This window comes from Rhinolophus sinicus, linkage group LG02, assembly GCF_036562045.2.
Source record: "Rhinolophus sinicus isolate RSC01 linkage group LG02, ASM3656204v1, whole genome shotgun sequence".
Taxonomy (NCBI): Eukaryota; Metazoa; Chordata; class Mammalia; order Chiroptera; family Rhinolophidae; genus Rhinolophus; species Rhinolophus sinicus.
Window position 1 is genome coordinate 81,020,707 of NC_133752.1, and position 21,467 is coordinate 81,042,173.

The window sequence follows — 21,467 nt, forward strand, 5'->3', positions numbered from 1 at the left end:
GTCAGAGGAGAGGAACAGACAAGAGGACGTAGATGATCTTCCACAGAAGGCTGTCTGACATCACTTTTACATATATGTATATATATTTAGGGAAAGTAAACATTATTAGCAGAGGTGGCTTTACTGCCATTTGTATCCCTCACTTCACAGGCCCTTCCAAGGATCTGGGAGGAGCCCTTGAAGTGCGTTCACAATGGCCCACGTTTCTGTGTAACTTGCAGAGGTAAGAACGTGTTTTAACTGCAGTAAAGTGAGGATCTTTTTCTACTCCAACTTCCCTTTGTCACAGTACAAAAGTGCCAGACAGAGTTGCAAAAGTCATAGGTATTTTGGGATTCTGATTAAGGAGATGCATTGAGGCTGCATTTAATTTGGATCTAGAGGGACGTACTTCTCTACTTTGCAGTCACTTCCATGTAGTTATTGAAAGCCATCACAGGGTGGGAATGGCTTCCAGGAATAATCCTACTGTCCCCTCTGCCGATTCACTTGGCATCATGATATAAGGGTCAGGGCCAGAAGTTTTATAATTATAAGCATGAGCCCCACGATGCTCAGTGATAGAAGATGAGAAATAATGTTTGAAACAGATGGAGGCAAAAGCTAGTCTGTGGAAAACCTTCAAATAAAATGCTGTATAAAACTGCAAATTAAGGAAATATGGGGATAAATCTATTATAGCAGGGTGACATGGATTGATTTAATAAGTACATTGTTTTCTGCATTTACAATGTCTGTGGTATTTGTCAGCTTTTGTAAATTTGTGATTCATTGTGAATTTTTAAATTCTAAGTAAATGTTCAGTTTCATACCTAACTTTACATTCATAATTTTAAAATGGTCCTCCAAACTTGTATAAGCTTCAGGTCCTCCAAAATTTGAATCAATTTCTGGTGTTTAAAAATTAGATTCAAAACAATAGTAAAGAATAATTAAAAATTAAGTTTACTTCTCTATCTTCAGTTCACAAGATTTTTGTATTTTCTCCAAAAAAATACAAGTTAAGATTTAGCCAAACATCCTTTATTGTATTAAAATTTATGTAATCACTGTTTTCTTAACATGCAATCCAAAGATTAAGGAATGAGACCAAAAATTTGAGTGTAGCAATTCTTGCCAAGTTTAATGACCTTTTAATGGTATGAGAGTTTCCATGATTTTATATTTCTAATTGCTCTTTTATTATTGTTTGGATGAACTCTGCAAAACAAAGAAAATAGCATTAATGATAATCATAGCCTTTTTTGGAACAAGGATGCCAGAATTTTACTCATTGTATAATGACTCTAACAATCCCATAAAGCACTCTGTGATTTGGATACAATCCAAAAGTGGAAGGCATGGGATTCCAGAGTCCACCTAGAGTAAACATGGAAGAAATTAGGTCTATCCATATAAAAAGGAGAAAAATGCCTACAAAACCCACTAGAATGGAAACCCACTCAACTCTCCAACAGAGAATGGAAAGAGCCTTCAGTAAATGATGGTCACCTGACTTACAGAAACATTGTTTCTCCTAATACAACGCTTTCCAATCACCTAGTCATTCCAACTGTAAATTTGTACTGGAAAACTCCATTTAAACCTTCATATGATTTACTCACTTTAAACCATCAAGTGGCTGATCTCCTTATATTTCCAACAGATATCCCTGCATATTTGAGAGAAATCTTTTGAAGTAGATTGGTCTTTCTTTTTACAATCAGTTTTGTTTTGCTTTTTAAGAGAAAGTAATCCCTTGCCTACTCAAGACAGGTGTAGGATGCTCATTGTGTTCAATCTCAAATTTTCCAGTGCCTTTGCTCCAAAGCACATTGGAACATAAAGCTCACCAGAGCCTGGCCGAAGACCTCCCCCGCCTCTGCTCTGCTCTCAGGGCCCTCGGTGAAGCTTCCTTTGATGTTATGGGTGATGAAATTTGATGACCACCCAACAAAACCTACATCAAGACAAGGAGCATTTGGTGAACAAATGCCTTCCCTAACTGCTCTTTGCCAGGGAGGGAGTGGGGAATGGGGGTGGCCGGGAGGGAGAATTCGCTAATAACTGGGAGAACGTTTATTGAATGAATTTTTATTTTCTCTTGGATTAGCTGTCTCTTTCTTTCTTTCTTTCTTTCTTTCTTTCTTTCTTTCTTTCTTTCTTTCTTTCTTTCTTTCTTTCTTTCTTTCTTTCTTTCTATTTCTCTTCCTTCCCTTCCCTTCCCTTCCCTTGTTTTCCTTTCCCTTTCTCTCTCTCTCTCTCTCTCTCTCTCTCTCTCTCTCTCTCTCTCTCTCAATCTCTCTCTCTGTCTCAGAAACACAAGCAATAATCATTGACTCTGGTTTCTCCAAGTTACAGATCATTTTCTTTACCAAAATGATCCACTTGTGGAATAATGAGCCATACCACCCAGGACACTTGGTGGTGTGCAAAGGGCAATAAAGATCTTAGGACTGGATGGGACCTAAAAGGCCATCCATTACTGCACTTTCATTTTACCTGAAAGCTAAAGGGGGTGAAATTTGCCAAAGACTGCTAATAGTAGTGGACTCCAAGACCTCTAATTTCCAGTTTATTTAGTTTTCCCATTGTACTAAGCTATCCTTGTGACTTAAAATTAATAACTATATCATTTAAAAGAAAACTTTACTTCTACCTTTTTGACCTGTGTGCCCTTCAAGAGGTAGGTAATCTAATTATCTATCTCCAGTCTGGCCCCCAAATATCTTTCATTCTCACCTCCCAACATCTACCCTCTACAAACCCTGTGCAGTGGCTCAGCTGGCTTGCTCATCACCCCTGAGCTCTCCAGGTACTTTCCAGTCTTCGGGCTTTCACTCAAACTACGAGTATTCTCTCTCTTCTCCTAGCAAGACCAGGTAAACGCTGCTAACACTTCCAAACATTAACTAATTCCTGCCTCCCTAGCCCTGGGGTGGTCACTGTAGTGGGCAGATACAGGCTTCCCGGAGGCCCTTGTGGCACCATTCATTTGCCACTGGATCTATAATTCTACTTACCTAGTTTGGCCCACTCCTGGCACTTATTCTAATGACCAGGAGATTCCATTCACTTGTATTATATATTCAACAATATCTAGAAGAATTCTTTAACTCAAAACATTATGAAGATAATAAAAGGATGCATTGAGAATGACTGAACACGCAGTCTGCAATGAGAATCCTGACTATTTTCTAGACGTACTTTTGTATAATAAATTATAAAGGAAATACAATTACGCTGATATGAGTCCCCAGTTCCTCCTGATTAAGAAATTGTTGATAATCCTCCCCAGCAAGGCTAAAGCTATCATTCTGTCTGCCTGAATTTTCTGAAGGCCCCACATTTCTCCTATACCATAACTGGGTGATTGTTTCCTTCAAGGGACCTCGTAATCAAATGTTAGTCTTCGGCAGTAAGAAAAGTTGAAATAGGACCATTTGTGACAACATGGATGGATCTTGAGATTATAATGCTAAGCGAAATAAGGGAGACAGAAAAAGGAAAGAACCATATGATTTCACTGATATGTGGTATATAAACCGAAAACAACAAAAGAACAAGACAAACAACTGAAAGAACAAAAACTCATAGACATAGACAATAGTTTAGGGGTCACCAGAGGGTAAAGGGGGAGGGGGTAGCAGGACTCTAGAAGAGGTGAACGGGGTCTAATATATGGTGATGGAAAGAGAACTGACTCTGGGTGGTGAACACACCATGTGAGATATAGATAATATATTACAGAATTGTACACCTGAAATCTATGTAACTTTACTAACAATTGTTGCCCCAATAAACTTTAAATTAAAGGAAAAAATGTTTTAGTCTTTTTTTATGCATTTAAGAAAAGAGGTAAATACTGAACCTTTACCAACTTAACCAACTGCAGAAGATTCTACACAGGCTGTTCAAAGCCAGTGGGGCTGGTTGAGATTTCAGGTCCTTCTTTATTCTCTTCCTTGTAGCTGCAGTCTCTCCTTGGGTCAGACTTTCCTCCTGCCTGGTAACTGTGGGAGGCAGGTCCCAACACCCCTCTGCTGGGACACCCCAGTGTGCAGACATGTGCTCACTATTTTCCCTCAGCAACATCACTGCTCAGCCTCTTGGGGGCAGTAGCTTGAGCTCTTCTTAGTGACTTTGTACCCAATTTTGTGTGGGTTTCAAGTCAATTCAAAAGAAACAAAGGGCCAGCAATTTTCACCAGGCATATGACAAAACTTCAAAATGCTTGAATAAAGTTGTATCTTTCATTGTGAGAACTTGGTGAACATTTCAAGAAAACTAAATATCCTTGAACATTGTAGGAGCATTTCCATATCCGAAGAGGCCCTTAAAGACTTTTAAAGCTTCCAAGATCCCAATGACCTCCAGGAGAAATTCAAGATCAGTTAAAGTTATGAATTAAAAGTCTTCAAATGGGTTCTGTGTAATACCAGAAATATATACTTCATTATATTTTTAAAAGGAAAAGGTACCACTTAGAAATGAGTACTTCACGATTGCCTCCTTCTCATCTCCTGATATTGAAGCTCTGACTATGTGCCAAGTCTCTATTCAAATGCCTCGGGCACATATCTGTTGTCACACCTAGTTTGTGGTTATTTGTGACATCACATCACTCTACTGGGTCTTCCCTGAAGACTGTATTGTGTCAGATTCATCTTTGTGTCTTAGGTAGTCACCAGCTTTGCACATTGCAGATACTAAATAAGTATTGTTGGGATAGATAGGTGTATTATCGCTTTCTTGTATTTGGCAAGGTCCGAAGAAAAACAAATATTTTGATGCCAGAAGTAAGATATCCAGAGCCAACAACTACTCATTGTTGTGTAATTCCTGAGAAGGAAAGACATGTCTGAACAAGGAAGTTGCGCTTAATATGCACCAGCAGGCTAAGAGCTCCCCACAATGAGCCTGCGTTTCACTCCAGGGGTGGGTATTTTGCGAGTAAACTTCATCTGCTCCTTTAGTCATTCAGTCATTCAATAAACATTTGTTGAGGAGATAAAAAGTGCTCAGCACTGTGCAAGATACTGAGCATACAGAGACTTTATCTTTAAGAAGCTCACAGTTCATTGGAAAAGACAGACATGATGAAAATAATTCCAATTCAAGTGACAGATCAAAAGCAACCAAGGGCTAAGAGATCCCAATAGAGGAAGCATAAAAAAAGGAATATTTCTTCATATATGGAACTAGGTCGGGCTTCCAAGAAGAGATGGTGTTTGAGTAAAATTTGATAGAACCATTTAGGACAAGGAAATAGCCATGTACTGGCAGGAAGGAAAGAGGAAGAATGACGGCATCAGAAAGGAGACCCACTTACTGTGGCTGGGCTATGGAGTGGGGTAGGTAGGGAAAGGGCTGAAGATGAAGCTAAAATAAATACGTTGGGAAAAAATTGTTACGAGCAAATGACAGCAGCATTCAAACGTGTTGGAAGCTGCCCCCCTCCCCCCCAAAAAAAAATCCTTGAAGGGCAAGACAAACTAAATGAAAGAAAGATAAAGACATACAAATAAGAAAATAAACAGGAAAGACAGAGTTAAGAAATGCATCCTATGCATAAGTGTATCAGCTATGTTTCTTCGGTTGCTGCAGTTTCTAAGACCAGCTCTGGTTAACTTATGCCCAAAGGGAAGCTATTGGCAAGATCCAGAGAACTCACTCTGTCGTCCAAACAAGGCTCTGAGATGTAGGCTGGACGGGTCAGGGAGCAGGGACTGCTCAACAGTTTCATCCTGACATAGTCACTGAAGAAAATGAACTCCAACCCGGTTGGTCTTTTTATCACTCCGTTCGAAATTCAAATTCCAGGGGGTGGGGGGAGGACTTACATTCCTTAGTGAGGGGAGGGCAGGACTCCCAGAAAAACAGTTCCACAGACTGCGTCCAATGAGGGAAGTTCAATTCCCCAAAAAGAGATCAGGCTAGGGTCAATGACGGGCAGCCAAAAACCGGAACACAAAAAGTTCACTGCAATAAGTATACTCCAGAAGGGGAAATCAGCACAAAAAGAGAGGAAATACTTCAAGAGTTGAGAGGAAGAAATCCCTAGACTGAAGAGAGCCCTGGATCTGCACATGTGTAGTTCACAGCAAGCAGCTCTCAGCATTAATAAAAAGAGGGCAACACCCAGATAGATCCTGGTGAAGTGTTTTAATTTCTCCAGAGGCAACCTGGAGAACCTTCTTCCCATGCCCCTGGGTCTTGCTCTGCACAAGGAAAGAAATAACAGCATCTATTGTTTCCATTACACTTAGAGAAATGGATGGGGGAGGAGGGAGCCTTGCCCACAATTTGAATTGAATGTACTTAAATGAAGAAAAATTCATCCTCGGATGTCAGCAGTCATGGCCAGTGCAGAGAGTGGTCGAATTGGGAGGGCTCCAATGCTTCTATGCACAGGGGGCTCTGGGAGGGAGGATGAGAGTGGGCTGATCACAGCTTTAGATAACAATAAAAGACACTATGGCCTCCAGACGCAAGGAAACACTGTGCATGTTCCCTGTAGGAAAATAGTTCTCTGAGTTCATTTTAAAAGATTTTGTAAATTATTATTTGTCCTTGGAAAGGCGAGAGTGTGCACCTCAAGACCAAAGTCCAGTGAAGACAGAGGAAGTGCATCTTCACCCCACACTGATGGAAACTCTCACCCGTGTGATACAAAATGCACTCTGGATGATTTTGCTTGAGTCCAACACCCAAATCCACCAGGGTCTACTGTGCTGAAGTCCCATGTGTTAGTTAGACTTACCAGTCATGCTTTGAGAAAAGTGTGGCTGTGAATTAGTGGGTCCTCTGAAATGCCCTGGGGGAAATGAGTTGTGCGTGTAAAAATCCAAGGACCTGTGCACTTAAGTTTTGTTTACTGTATGCAAATTTTACCTGTTATTTAAAAAAATCACTGCTGGGGCTCCAGGATTCGATGTTCTGAATAGTATGGTGTTAGCTCTGTGAATAACTGAAGGAAAGGGCTCTCTCGGGAGAACGGAAAGGAGAGTGAAACTCAAGGCAAAAAAGCAAGACCTCCAATCAGGGTGAAGCAATGAAGGGGCGCCCATGAAATATTTATATTTTCTTTACTCTTCTCTCTTAGTCTCTATAGAATACTATACTCCGCATTCTGTTTAAGAATCTTTTCTTATTTATGATAACCTCTAGTTACCCTCAAATTTTTAGTTTAAAAAAGTTATAAAGTGCTCTTGTGGGGAATTAACAAATCAGCAGTGAGAAGAAGCTGGCCTTCCCTACATCATTATTCTACTGAGGCAGGCAGGTGGTGAAGGCACCTCAAGAGGATAGACTGGGGATCCAACGACTAAGTAGGAACTGAAAGAAACAGAAATCAGTCAACACTGAAGAAGGAAGCAACAACACTGAACTATGCACAAGAGAAAATGTCCGTTTCCCTAAAATCTACTGCATGGAGGGGATGGATTTTTGAGATGCTAGGCAAAGGGCTGATGCCAAGATCTACTTGGGTCATTCAAAGATACATAATAAAATTTACAAGTATCCAGACAGAAAGAACAGTTACTTATTTTTTAAATGCCCATAAAACTTGCCTCAGACTTTTCTGCAACTGTAAATACCACAAGACAATGGACCCAAGAAATTTATGTTATTAAACAAGGAAAATAGAAATGCAATCTCTCTCTCTCTCTCTCTCTCTCTCTCTCTCTCTCTCTCTCTCTCTCTCTCTCTCTCTCTCTCTCTCTCTCTCTCACACACACACACACACACGCACTGAAAGAAGGAATTACTGAAAGATGTAATCTAAAGAGAGGGGTAAAATTAGGTAACTCAAGATTGAGAAATTTGTGGTAAGAATTATAGGTAAAAATAATTACCCTAAGAATAGAAAAGATACAGGAAAAAATATAGCTAATATGACACAAAACCAGTTCTAAATTATTTATATGGTCAAATAATAGCATGCAAGTGTCAAAAATAATATCATATAAGTAAATGATATAAATGTTAATTAAGTAACAATCATCTGGATCTAGAATTCAAGGTTTATTAAAATGAAACAGACAATGGAGTAAGGAGGAATTATTCTAATTTGTCCTCTTATAAGAAAAAGGTAGGTAGTCACTATTTCATTCATGGTGTTGATCACTAGAGGAAAAAAATATGTTTAAATATAGTTTTTAAACTTGTGACAAAAAAGGGGAAATAAAAATAACATTTAAAGGCACTAAATCATTAGAGAGGGAAAAAAAAAAAAACAACTATAGGAAAACAAATACCATAGCAAAAGACATAAGATTTTTAAAATATCAGCAAATCTCTACAATGTTTGTTTAATGTTTTCTCATCCAAAGTGTTTTCACTCGTATTACCTTACCAGAGTGAGATTTCATTCTCAGTATCAAATATGTTTTGTTTATCTGAAGAAAGTTTTGATCTTTGCTTCTTGGCCACAAAGTTGGGAAAAATAACAAAACTTTTGCGGGGACAGAGTCCCAGAGAGCAGTTTCCAGGCTCTCAGCCTCACGTGGAAAGGTGCTGGCTCAGGTAGTAGATGGCCGTCAGCTGTGGCTAGTTGGCCGTCAGCTGTAACCAGTTAGCCAATTAGCCACTGATATAACTGCCGTGGCTGTGTTGGTAGGTCGATTGGTTGGCAGGCAGAGAAGCAGACAGCAGGTTGCAGGTCGTGTGGATCCAGCCTCCAGTGAGAGGATAGTGGTATGACTCCCCTATCTATGGCTCCGTGGGTGTTCCCTTTTGGCCTAGCCATATCCTGCATTCTTATGTGGGGAGCTGGACTAGAAACCATGCAGGCCGCCCCGCATGACAAATGGCACGGCGAGCAGAGTCTCCCGCATGACAACTTTCAAGATGGAAACATTAATACTCCATAGAATTATTTTCTTACCTAGCAAGCTCGTGAACTAAAATTTTGGCCATAGAATGAAAACTTCATCATCAAGGAAAAAAATTAGGATAACTTTCCATTACTTTTTCTTTCCATTCTACTTTTTTTTCCAGCTTCATTGAGGTGTGATTAACAAATAATCTTTGCATATATATTTTAAGTGTACAATCTATATTATGACATACATATATTTTGTGAAATGATGCCCCAGTCAAGCTAATTAACTTTTTCATTACCTCACATATTTATATTTTGTGTGAGTGTGGTAAGGACATTTAAGATCTACTATTAGCAAATTTCAAGTTTGCAATGCAGCATTATTAACAATAGTCACCATGCTGTACATTAAATACCCAGAACTTATTCATCTTATAACTGAAAGTTTGCATCCTTCGATCAACATCCTCTCATTTCCTCTACCCTTCAGCCCCTGGCAAACTCCACTCTACTCTGATTTTATGAGTTCAACTGTTAGATTCCACGTGACAGTGAGATCATGCAGTATTTGTGATTCTATGTCTGACTTATTTCACTTCAAATAATGTCCTCTACATTCATCCATGTTGTCAAAAATGGGAGGATTTTCTTTTTTATGGTTGAATAATATTCCTTTGTGCATATAAGAGTGTGTGGGGGGGTGTACACACTATACATATATTCTCTTTCTTTATATATCCATCTATTGATTAACACTTAGGTTGTTTCCATATCTTGGCTATTGTGAATAATGCTGCATTGAACAGGGGGTTGCAGCTATCTCTTCAAGATACTGATTCCATTTCCTTTGGATATACATACCCAGATGTGAGATTATGGAAATGGTAGTTCTAGTTTTAGTTTCTTAAGGAAACTCAACACTGTTCAATAATGGCTATACCAATTTACAATCACACCAACAGTGTACAAGGGTTTCATTTTTCCACATACTTGCCAACCATTGTTACTTTTTTACTTCTTGATGACAGCCATTTTAACAGGTATAAGCTGATATCTCGTTGTGGTTTTGATTTTCATTGCTCTGATGATTAGTGATGTTGAGTAGTTTTTCATATACCTTTTGGCTTTTTATAAGTCTTCTTTGGACCTTTGCCCATTTTTTTAAATTGGGTTATTTGGGTGTTTTTTGTTTGTTTGTTTTCTGTGGCTTTTTTCTTTTTTTCTTTTGTTATTGAGTCATATGAGTTCCGTATATATTTTGCATATTAGCCCCCATCAGGTATATGGTTTGCAAATATTTTTCTCCCATTCTATAAGGTGCCTTTTCATTTTGTCGAGTGTTTCCTTTACTGTGCAGAAACTTTTAAGTTTGATTAATCCCACTTGTTTATTTTTGCTTTTGTTGCCTGTATGTTTGGTGTTTTACCCAAAAATTATTGCCAAGACCAATGTCAAGGAACTTTTTCCCTATGTCTCCTTGTAGGATTTTTATGATTTCATGTCTTACTTGTAAGTCTTCAATCCATGTTGAGTTGACTCTTGTATATAGCAAAAGATAGGGTCCAATTTCATTATTTTGCATGTGGATATCCAGTTTTTTCAACAGCATTTATCAAAGAGACTATCCTTTCTCCATTGAGTATTCTTGGCACCTTTGTCAAAGTTTATTTGACTGTGTATATGTGGGTTTATTTCAGGGCTCCTTATTCTGTTCAGTTGGTCCATGTGTCTGTTTTTATGAATACCATTCTGTTTTGATTACTATTTTGATATTATAGCATTGTAATATAATTTGAAATCAGCAGTGTTCTTCTTTGCTTTGGCTATATGGTTCCATATGAATTTTAGGATTGTTTTTTCTATTTCTGTGAAAAATGCCATTGGAATTTTGATGGGGGTCTCATTGAATCTGCAGATTGTTTTGAACAATATGGACATTTTAACAATATTCTTCCAACTCATGAACATGGAATATCTTTTCATTTATTTGTTTCTTCTTCAGTTTCTTTCATCAATGTCTTATAGTTTTCAATGTATGGGTTTTTCAACTCCTTGAATAAATTTACCTCCGTATTTCATTTCTTCTGGTACTATTGTAAATGGGATTGTTTTCTTAATTTATCTTTTAGATAGTTTAGGTTATTTTATATAAACATAAACTATTTTGTATGTTGATTTTATATCTTGCAACTTTACTGAATTTTATTTTACTGAAAAAATTTACTGAATTTTATTAATTACAAGATTTTTTTGGTGGAGTCCTTAGGGTTTTCTATATATGAGGTCATATCATCTGCAAACATAAAATTTTACTTCCTCCTTTCTGATTTGGATGCTTTTTATTTCATTTTCATGCCTAATTGGATTAGGCAAGTTAAGTCCTCTGGCTAGGACTTCCAGTATTATGTTAAATAGAACTGGCAAGAGTAAGCATTCTTGTCTTGTTCTTGATCTTAAAGGAAAATCTTTTAGCTTTTCTCTTTCGAATGAGGTGAGCTGTGGGTTTGTCTCATATGGCCTTTATAATGATGAAGTATATTTCTTCTCTACCTAATTTATTGAGTTTTTAATCATGAACGTATGGGGAATTTTTCAAATGTTTTTATTCATCTATTTACATGATAGTATGATTCTTATCTTTCATTCTGTTAATGTGGTGTTTCACATTTATTGCTTTGTGTATGTTGAACTATCCTTGTATCTCAGAGATAAATCCCACTTGATCATTGTGTACGATCTCTTTAATGTGCTGTTGAATTTAGTTTGCTAGTATTTTCTTGAGGATTTTTGCATCTATGTTCATCAAGGATATTGGCCTGTAGCTTTCTTATCTATAGTGTTATTGTCTGGCTCTGTTACCTTGTTTCCACAATTCTAAGAAGTCTGTGACTTGCATTTCCTACTGTGAACACTTTGTGTATTTTCCCTTTCTAAACCACCACTGAGAGCTGGAATTATAAAGATTTTCTTAACCTTTAAAAATAATTATAGTTTTGTCTATGATTTCCATATTGTGTAATATGACTATGTATGATTTATACAAAAATTCCTAAATTCAACTATCACAAAAAGAAAATACTTTTTCATAGTAATAAGTTATAATCTCATCTCAATGGCACAACTGTCAGCTATGACTTTTATAGTACCTGACTATGGTGTTTCTATAATACCTATTAAATGTAAAAAGTTAGGTAGATGTCTTCTCATATTTTCTTCTTACAAGCTGAATCCTGGGCTAAATCATTTGCCTTTGGGGTCCTGGATATTAAAAGAGGAATATGTATGTCTCCGTTAACTGACACTCAATTACAGATGGTAACTTATACACTCAAACTTTGAATTGGGTCAAGAATTGTTTTAAATTTCTATCATCACTCTCAGTGAGAAAAAAAAATATTGGCAGAAGCTTTAGGATATTCTTAATATTCTATAGACATATTGGACAAGAAAATTTTCCAAACTAACAAAATAAAATCATTTTGAATTAAATAAGGTTAAGTTGGCTTTTATTCTAGCTGTGATTGCTCTACGTCTAAAGACATTTTGATTAAATAATGCTTTCTATTTGTTAAGGAGGTTTAAGTTTGGGAATAATTCTTGAAAATTAAGCAAAAATTCTGCTTTGAGATAAATTATCCAGGAGAGAAATTCCAGTTTTCATTTAAGCTGCAGCTTTTATCAGCATAGGTTTATTTTGCTATCTTAGAGCTAATAGAACAGAAGTTCTGCAAAATTCATTCTCCCCTAAGCATTTAGAAAACACATACCGGGAGTGCCAAAAAAATGTATACAAGTGGACACTTTGGTCAACGTTGCCCAAGCAGTAGTTTGCCATAATCAGAAGTGTCTGAACGCCGATGGTAACCACTCTGAGCACCTCTTGTAATTGCAGAAGTCAAACGTGACTTGCATTCATCTTTCATTATTGGTATATATTGAGTACTACAATTGTAATAGTTTTTTCCTTTCTTACCATGTGTATACACTTTTTTAGCACCCTCTGTATTTCTGGATTACAGTCACTTGATTGTCTCAGTTGTGATCAGTCATAACTTAATAGACATGAATTAGAACTTGACATTTCCTAAAATGTCTCCCTGTGAATTCAGATCCAAGTTACGTAGTCCATCAGACACAGGTATAGACATATGACCTGCCCGAATTTGTTGGGACTATTAGTACAAACAGCAGAACTAGTTGGCACAGTCACAGAGTCATATAGATATGGCTATTGCCTTATAGATAGAAAAAACATTTAAAAAAAAAAAAGCTGCATGCTATGCTACTTGGAATACTTCTTAGTGTTGCCTCAAGACATCGAAAGTGAAATGATTTGGTCAAGGCTTGGAGGAGTGTGGAAACAATGTAATATTTATTTCATAAATAAACTGGGACTCCTAGGTTTATTGATTAATACTCATTACCCATTTTCCTATGTTCATTTATCCTTGCTGGTAAGACTGCTATATCAGCCCATAGCATTAACTGAGTATATGCTATACAGGCTCTCTCCTGAGCACTTGACTTTTATTATCTTGAATTCACTATGCCATAGGTTCAGACCTCTTTCTTTCTTGAAGTATTGTCATTTCATGGAGTTTCCCTTTAGTTTCACGTGCCTTGGTCACTTGTGTGGTGTAGAAATGTTATCCAAAGATAGGGTGCAGATAGATGCAGCTTTGAAAAACATCTCAGCTTAGAATTAAACAGTTTATGCTCATTTATCAGCAACTAAAATGCCAAGAAAAGCATGCGATGACATATTCTAGTCCAACTAGATCCAAACAGATAAATTGAACTCAGATCGATTTATAATCATTCAACAATCAGGGCAAATTTGATTGAATTAAGCACTCATTTCAATGTAGCTAGTAAGGGGAGTTTAAATCAAGGTGGGGAGAGGAATCATTATCAATCAGAATTAGATTCCATGCATTTTAAGCACTGAGGCTCAGATTCAGACTCTGCTAAAGAACAATAGGGCATTTGTCCCTCGGGAGTTACTGAACAATTGGAAGAATTGACTGGGGATATTCCCTGATTATACATTAGTGGCTTTCCATCAAGGAGTCTGGCTTACTTTGGTTTCTGAAAGTAGAACCACCTTACTTGTGCCAGCCCCTATGGCACCGGGGTGTGATTGAAAAGCCCCTGTCTCTCCAAACCATTTTGAATTGAGTGAAGTTAAATGAACTTTTATTCTGGCTGTGATTACTGTAAGTCTGCAAAGAATAGGAGCAAGAGTTCTGCAATATTCACTGTAGAGATGAATGTAGCCCTGCACCAGAATCCACAGCTTGGAGAATACAAAGCAGTGTGGACTTCAGCCCAAACTCACCTGCTCAGCCTGGTGCTACACAGCCTTTACCACCTGGCTCACTGGGGCCTGTGATAGTCAGAAAATGCTAGAGCACAAGGGACTGGATCAGGCACTCCTTGTTATCATTTTATTAAGATTTCATGCTCAACCTTCATATACGCTCTCTCTCCAAACATAACCCAAAGTCAAATTATACCTAAAAGTCTACATCGAAGTCCAAAATGTTACTTATGTTTCTATATTCTTCCAAAACAATTGTAACAAACTGATACAATGAAAAGCATTACCACTACCAGTCCACCACCACACACACACACACACACACACACACACACACACACACACCCTACGCTATGCCTTTGTCAAACTTCTAACTATTGTTGGATTTGGCAAACAAAATGATGGGATTTGGTAATGAGCAGATGACCATACAATAAAGAAAGGCTCCAGCACATCCTGAGGAGATGGGAAAAGCAGGAATAATCAGGAAAACAGAAACAACACCAGGTATTTTCAACACATGGGAGTGAATACAATGAACTAATTACAAAATTATTGGAAGGGTTAAGGAAACAAGAAAGAACAGGTAAGTTAACCCAGAGAGCAGTACTTTTAGGAAGCCTTCTGGCTGGTCAGGGACCCAGGCTGTTGGTTACTCCGTCCTCCAGATAGGACTTCATGCTTGTTGGCACAGAAGGTCCCTAACAGGAATGTCAGCCCCTCTCACTCACTGAGAGAAGCTCAGGCCAGTTGTGACCCATATGCTATAGTCACCGGCACCTTGGGACCCCTTTCCAAGGTGCGTACGCACGAGCAACACAGCAGAATAAGCCCAGCGTTAAAGGAATGTCAGCTCAGTGTGAGATGAGATGTGCTGAGAAAAACTGAGATACAGAAAGGGAGCAGGCAGTTGAAAATGGATTGACTTTTTGTTGAAAAGACACAAAACAAAAGTTAGAACATTATCAGGTTACTAACACTTTCATTTGGGTAACTACATACTCTACTAAAGTGTCTTCACAAACATCACCTCATCTATTCCTCACAAATTAGAGGCCCTAGAAGGGAGGCAGCTCACAGAGAAATAGAAAAGGATGATGGAATAGCCTAACAATATAAAAAGACTGTAATTCCCTAGCAGTGAGGGGAGGCCAGAGCTTCAGGAAGGAGGCTGTGGTGAAATGCTGGGAGACACCAAGAGGAAAGAAGCTGCAGAAAGGCAGAAAAAGAGGCCACTGAAAACCTTGAAAAGTTCATTGAAGACCAGAGGGGACAAGCTGGATTATAAAAGCAGAAAGGGAGTCAGAACAAATTCACATAATAGGTCTTACTCATTTTGCCATGGAAAAGGCAGAACATTAGACAATATTTTATTTCACGTGTGTATGTGCATATTTTGGTTTTTTGGTTTGTTTTTTGTTGTTGCTTTAGTGAAAGCTCCACTTACTGCCTCTAATTATAGTAACATACGCATTTTTGAAGAGTGAGATTCAAATTCCTTCTCTCTCTCTTCCTGCCTCCCTTCCCCCTCTCCCCCTATTCCCCAGCCTCAGAGGGGAAGAGTTACCAGGGATGGGCAAAGGACGTGTTTGAGCCGACTGGACACCACATTTTTGTTTTCTACTTTTGACTTTTTAGACTTTTTACATACAGAGAGAGTTTGTCAGCAGCACAACTTAACCTTTTAATTACAAAGGAATGCAAACCTTATCACAATACATATCCTTTGTGATCATAACAATTATTTAATTCTTTTCACAGTTCTGAAGTTCTGTTTTCCCTATTATTAGCTCACATACAGGGACACAGATTCTATTCCAAGAATCTACTATCTAGAGAATCACTCTAAACAACACTAACATCTCCAGAGAAAAAATATGTTTAAATCACCAAGAGAGTATTTAAAGGGCCTCAAGATTTGCTTGTTTGTTTGTTTGTTTGTATGTTTGTTTTCCTCTGTTTTTTAAAAGTGGGCTTGAGGCACTGGGAATCAGACTAGCAGGACGGAGGCTTGGGCTGGATCGGCTGTTCTAGGAGTCAAGTCCTGGCAGATTTGGAGGCATGGCCCATTTGCTGAGGAGCGAGCACATTTCCCAATCATGAAGGACCTAGAGCATGGTTTCATCTATTCAGCCGTACAGGCTATTATGCTGGGGCAGCGTCACCTAACTTCAAATGGACAGATTTCCTGCCAGAGTGAGATTTGTTTCACCAGAATTGGCTCCTCCTCCTCCTCCTGGGGCATTCTTGTTTTTGCTTTGGGCACACAGTGAGACCTCAGGTAGGGTTCCTATTCTCATTGAGGATGTCCTTCCAAACAGACCAGTGAATTGGCCTCTGTTCATTGCTTGAGACATTAAATTGCTGCTATACAGGGTTTTTCTTTAACATGACCTTGAGTATTAAAATCTTCGACAAACCCTGTCAGAAGTTTGCCTGCCCAACTCTGTGTTTGCTAAGACATTTTTTCTTTTTATTCATTTCTTTTTTTTCCAGCTTTCTTATTGTTTTAAAATTTTTTTTAATTACACTTGACATTCAATATTATATTAGTTTCAGGTGTACAGCATAGTGGTTAGACATTTATATGACTTACAAAGTGATTCCCCCGTAAGTCTAGTGCTGATCTGACACCATACATAGTTATTAGAGTATTATTGACTATATTCCCTATGCTGTACTTTATATCCCATGACTATTTTGTAACTGCCAAGTTGTACTTCTTAATCCTGTCACCTTTTCCACCCTGCCCCCCCAATCCCTCCCATCTGGCAACCATCAGTTTTTTCTCTGTATCTATGAGTTTGTTTCCGTTTTTGCTTGTCTGTTTGTTTGTTTTGTTCTTTAGATTCCACATATAAGTGAAATCATACGATGTTTGTTTTTCTCTGACTTACCTATTTCACTTAGCATAATACCCTCTAGGTCCAATTCATATTGTCACAAACGGAAGATTTCATTCTTTTTTATGGTCAAGTAATATTCCATTGTATACATGTACGACCTCTTCTTTATCCAATTATCTATCCATGGATACTTAGATTGCTTCCATATCTTAGGTATTGTGAATAATGCTGCAATGAACATAGGGAGACATGTGTCTTTTCAAATTAGTGGTCTGTATTTCTTCCAATAAGTACCCAGAGGTGGGATTGCTGGGTCATAAGGTAGTTCTATTTTTAATTTTTGAAGAACCTCCATACTGTTTTCCATAGTGGCTGGACCAGTTTGAAATCCCACCAACAGAGCACAAGAATCTTCTTTTCTCCACGTCCTTACCAATGCTTTTTTCTTAATTTATTGATGGTAGCTATTCTGACAGGTGTGAGGTGATATCTCATTGTGGTTTTAATTTTCATTTCTCTGATGATTAGGGACGTTAAGCATCTTTCATATGTCTATTGCACTCATATATCCTCTTTTTGGAGAAGTGTCCCTCAGGCCCTCTGCCCATTTTTTAATCGAATTGTTTATCTTTTTGATATTAAAAGTTGTATGAGTTGCTAAGACATTTTAGAACAGCTTAATGCTCATTTTTCACAAAAGATCAAACACAACTGACTCAGTCACTGACTAACAGAGGCCTCTGGGAAATAAATCATATAATACCTGCTTTCTGGTATTATCTGGAATCCATCAGATTTCATCAGCCTCACCAAGTATAACCAGCCGTGTTAGTCTTTACACACCTTGTTAGCTATTGTCATAAAAGGGAGAACCCACGAATTACTGGAGATAGGAAAGGGGATGGAGCCTGGTATTCCTGAACTCTATTTCACCCTCAGAGATCACCCTTCCATGATTCCCTAGAACCTGTGCTTTCTACATCATTTAAGCTACATATCGCCTCAAGAATCAACTTCAAATGCCACCTTTTCAGTGAAACCTTGACCAATTGTATTAGGTAGAATAATGTCTCCCCCCTTGGAATTCTGGTAGCTTTTAGTCTGTCCTGCTCAGTAGGGATTAAGTATTGTCATTTACATTTTCATATGCTATTTTCTCACACACCACTTATCAACAACGTCGGGATGGGGCTGCCACCTTCGCGCCAACCATGACTGCTGCACAGGGTAGTTACTCAGCACATATGCTGATGACTCCACATTTGCCACCATCTATCTGGTCTGTTCCTCAACTCCCTATGTACATATAGGTTAGGTCTTTCACCAGATCATAACTTTCTGAAGACAGGACCATTGTTCTACACTCCTAGGTTATATTCACAACGCTGAAGACATACTTGAGTCTATCCATAAAAAAACGTATTGCTTGACTGACTGGTTAATCATTCCAGCCATCTTCATCCTGCTATCAATGTTTGTTGTCCTAGGATGTCCTGATTCATAGTAGAACTGGATTTGAGCACACTCCACCCCGCTAGTCTTTTATTTTGGACTTCCAAACAGTCTGAGATATGTAAATCTAACACACTCATCAAAAAACCAACTGGCCTGATGCGGGGCTTGAAGAAGCGTATCACATTGCAAGCGTATTAGACACCAGCGTCCCGACTGTCTAATTACAAAAAGCTAAAGCCTGTGCCTTTTATACTTCAATTACCATTTTAAGCAAGTGAGAAAACAGAAATATGCCAGTTCTAACCGGTACTTGGGAAAAAAAGAAGATGCATATTTGAAGCGAATAACTTTAGATTTCAACTATGGGTACTGTGAAATCAATTCCCTAATTACATATATAATAAATCATTTTGGACTCAGCCAGAAAACTAATTAATGAGCAAAACATAGGAAGACAACACCATACCTAACAGATGCTTATTTATAATTGTCAGGATACCAGAAAAGGTCGTGCTCAGAAAGAACAAATTCCACTTCCTTCCAACTCTGGTCTTCTTGCTCTGGTTAACAATTGCTATATGGAAATCCAGAACTCCCCTGAAGGGGAATAATCAGTGCACTGGCAGCCCAGGTACTGGTTAATAATTCAAGAGCAATAAACTATCAAGTTGTTCCTGTGTGCTTGCCCCGCTGAAATTACTTTTTGAGCAAAGGATCTCTTAGAGAGATTTCCTTCATTTGCAACAGAGAGGAAACCAGTCTGGGAGAAAATGCCAAATGCAGACCGAGGGAGTGAATTTGAAGACACACTGCAGATCTCACAAAACAGAGGCCATATTTTCAATGATTTTACTTCTTTTTATTGACTAGCCAGCATCAAAAAAAAAAAAGGCATGTTCCCCCCTCTTGAATACATTCTTTAATTTGAATGATAAATACTTCTTGCACCTGCCCAGGCTCTTAAACATTTGTAAGAGACTCACAGTGACTAACTGATTCCTCTGAGCCTTCCAGGCCTCCCTGCCTGAGGGTGATCTCACCTCTCTGTGACCCCTCCAGCACTCAGTGCAGCAGCTCAGCTCATTCACAGTGACTCTGGGCTCCTTGCTGGCTCTTTCCCTTGCTCTTGTTCTGTTCATGAACTCTGCAGCAACAGTTAGCTATCCACGCATTTCACATCTTGGCTCCTCCACCGGACTGAATGAAGACTCCCAGAGGGCAAGTATTATATGAGTGGGTCTATTAGCCAGCAGCTGTTTCTTCAGACTAGTTTCTAAGAAATTAACCCCTCTTTTTCAATGTTTAGGCTCTGGCCTCTCCTGGTAATTCATAGCAAACGGGATTCTGTGAGAACAACACGAGTATGTAGATGCGTGTGGGATACTCTAGAGATGGGGAGGAACTAGAAGCGCAGTCACTTAAAGGGAACTTACCTTCTATAGGTAAGAATTGTGAGATTCAGATCCCTAAAACGTTCCCTGCCTAATTTGTGTTCTAGCCAACACTCTCAAGGCACTCAGTTAATACAAAACAGAAATGGCCCTCAATGTACTTGTTTAAAAAAATCATAACACAGCTACATTTACTGCACATAGCCATGTGCTCAGCACTGTTCTACGTGCCTCCCAGGTAGCATCTTATTTCACTCTCAGTGGCCCCATGAGTAGATATTACCAGCACCTCTGTTTCGCAGAACAGGTGGTAGAGCCAGGAAGCATTGTCCACAGCCACACAGCTAGGACTCAAAGGCTAGGAAGTCAGCCCTGACAGTGGTTGCTGCTCACCTCTGTACCACACCACCTTCCCTCCACTTCTGTCAAACTCAGAGGGCCCCTCTCCTTGTCTTCTTGTATTTCCCGCTACACTAATTCACCACAGGAGTGCTGGGACTGATCAAAATTCTCTGAATGAAAGAGAGTGGAATTTCTTGGGCAGTACCCCCTTTCAACCCTAACAATTCCCAGTGGTGCTGCTACACATCTACAGGAGCCCTTTACACTGTCTTCTGGATGAATACTACCCTCTGGATTTGTGCAGGGTAGCAGCCCAAAGTCCTGGCCTGCATCCTTCCTCCTTCTTGTTTGAGAATAAATATGTGATATGCATTTGAAAATTGTAGATGCACAAAAATGCTAGTGATTCCTGTGTTCCCTGGGCACCATATAACTTAGGATTCTACATGTTGTAAGTAGTAGAAACCAAGTTCAACTAACCTCAGCACAGAGATGTGAGTAGTATCTAGAGGTGCACCTGACTTCAAGCACAGTGGAATCCAAACTCTCAAACAATGTCTTTCAGTTTGTTCGATTTCTTCTGTGTTTGCTTCATTCTCTTAAGAGAGTCATTTGCAATTTTAGGCTTAAAGCTTACAGTTACAGAGGATAGAGAGTCGCACTTTCATATAGTTCTAGAAACATTCCTGGAAGGGCTCAGGGCTGATGAATAATTCAAGAGCAATAATTCAAGATTGATTGCTCAGTCTAGGTTGTATACCCATTCCTGAACTCATCATGTGGCCTAAGGAATCCAGAACTCCCAGTGATCAACTCATTGTGTTTTGACCATCAGTGGGGAGGTCACTTCTACCTGAACCCACATGGAATGGGTTCTTCATAAGAAAGAGAAAAGGATGGTGAGCAGATAAGAACAACAAATTTTAAATGATGTGCCATCAACACACATACCAGAATATATTTTAAAAACATTCCCAGTTACGTTCTTTGCATGGAATATTTTATTTTTTTTCAGAATCCAATAGGCCAGGCAAGCTAAAAAGGTGTTCAAGCAGGTTTATAATCATGAACAAGTCAAATACTCTCTCTGAGCCTCAGTTTCAAATGAATAAACTGGTCTAAATTACCATTAAAGACTTTCTTTCTCCTAAAAAATATTACATAATTAAAATAATTTTCCCCATTAGAAATATACCAACTCAAGGAATTGTTTTGTAGAGGAAATCAAAACTACATTCTGCCCCATCTGCTAGGTCACAGAATTATATAAATTAATGACTTCAATAATTTGAGTCACAACACAATAA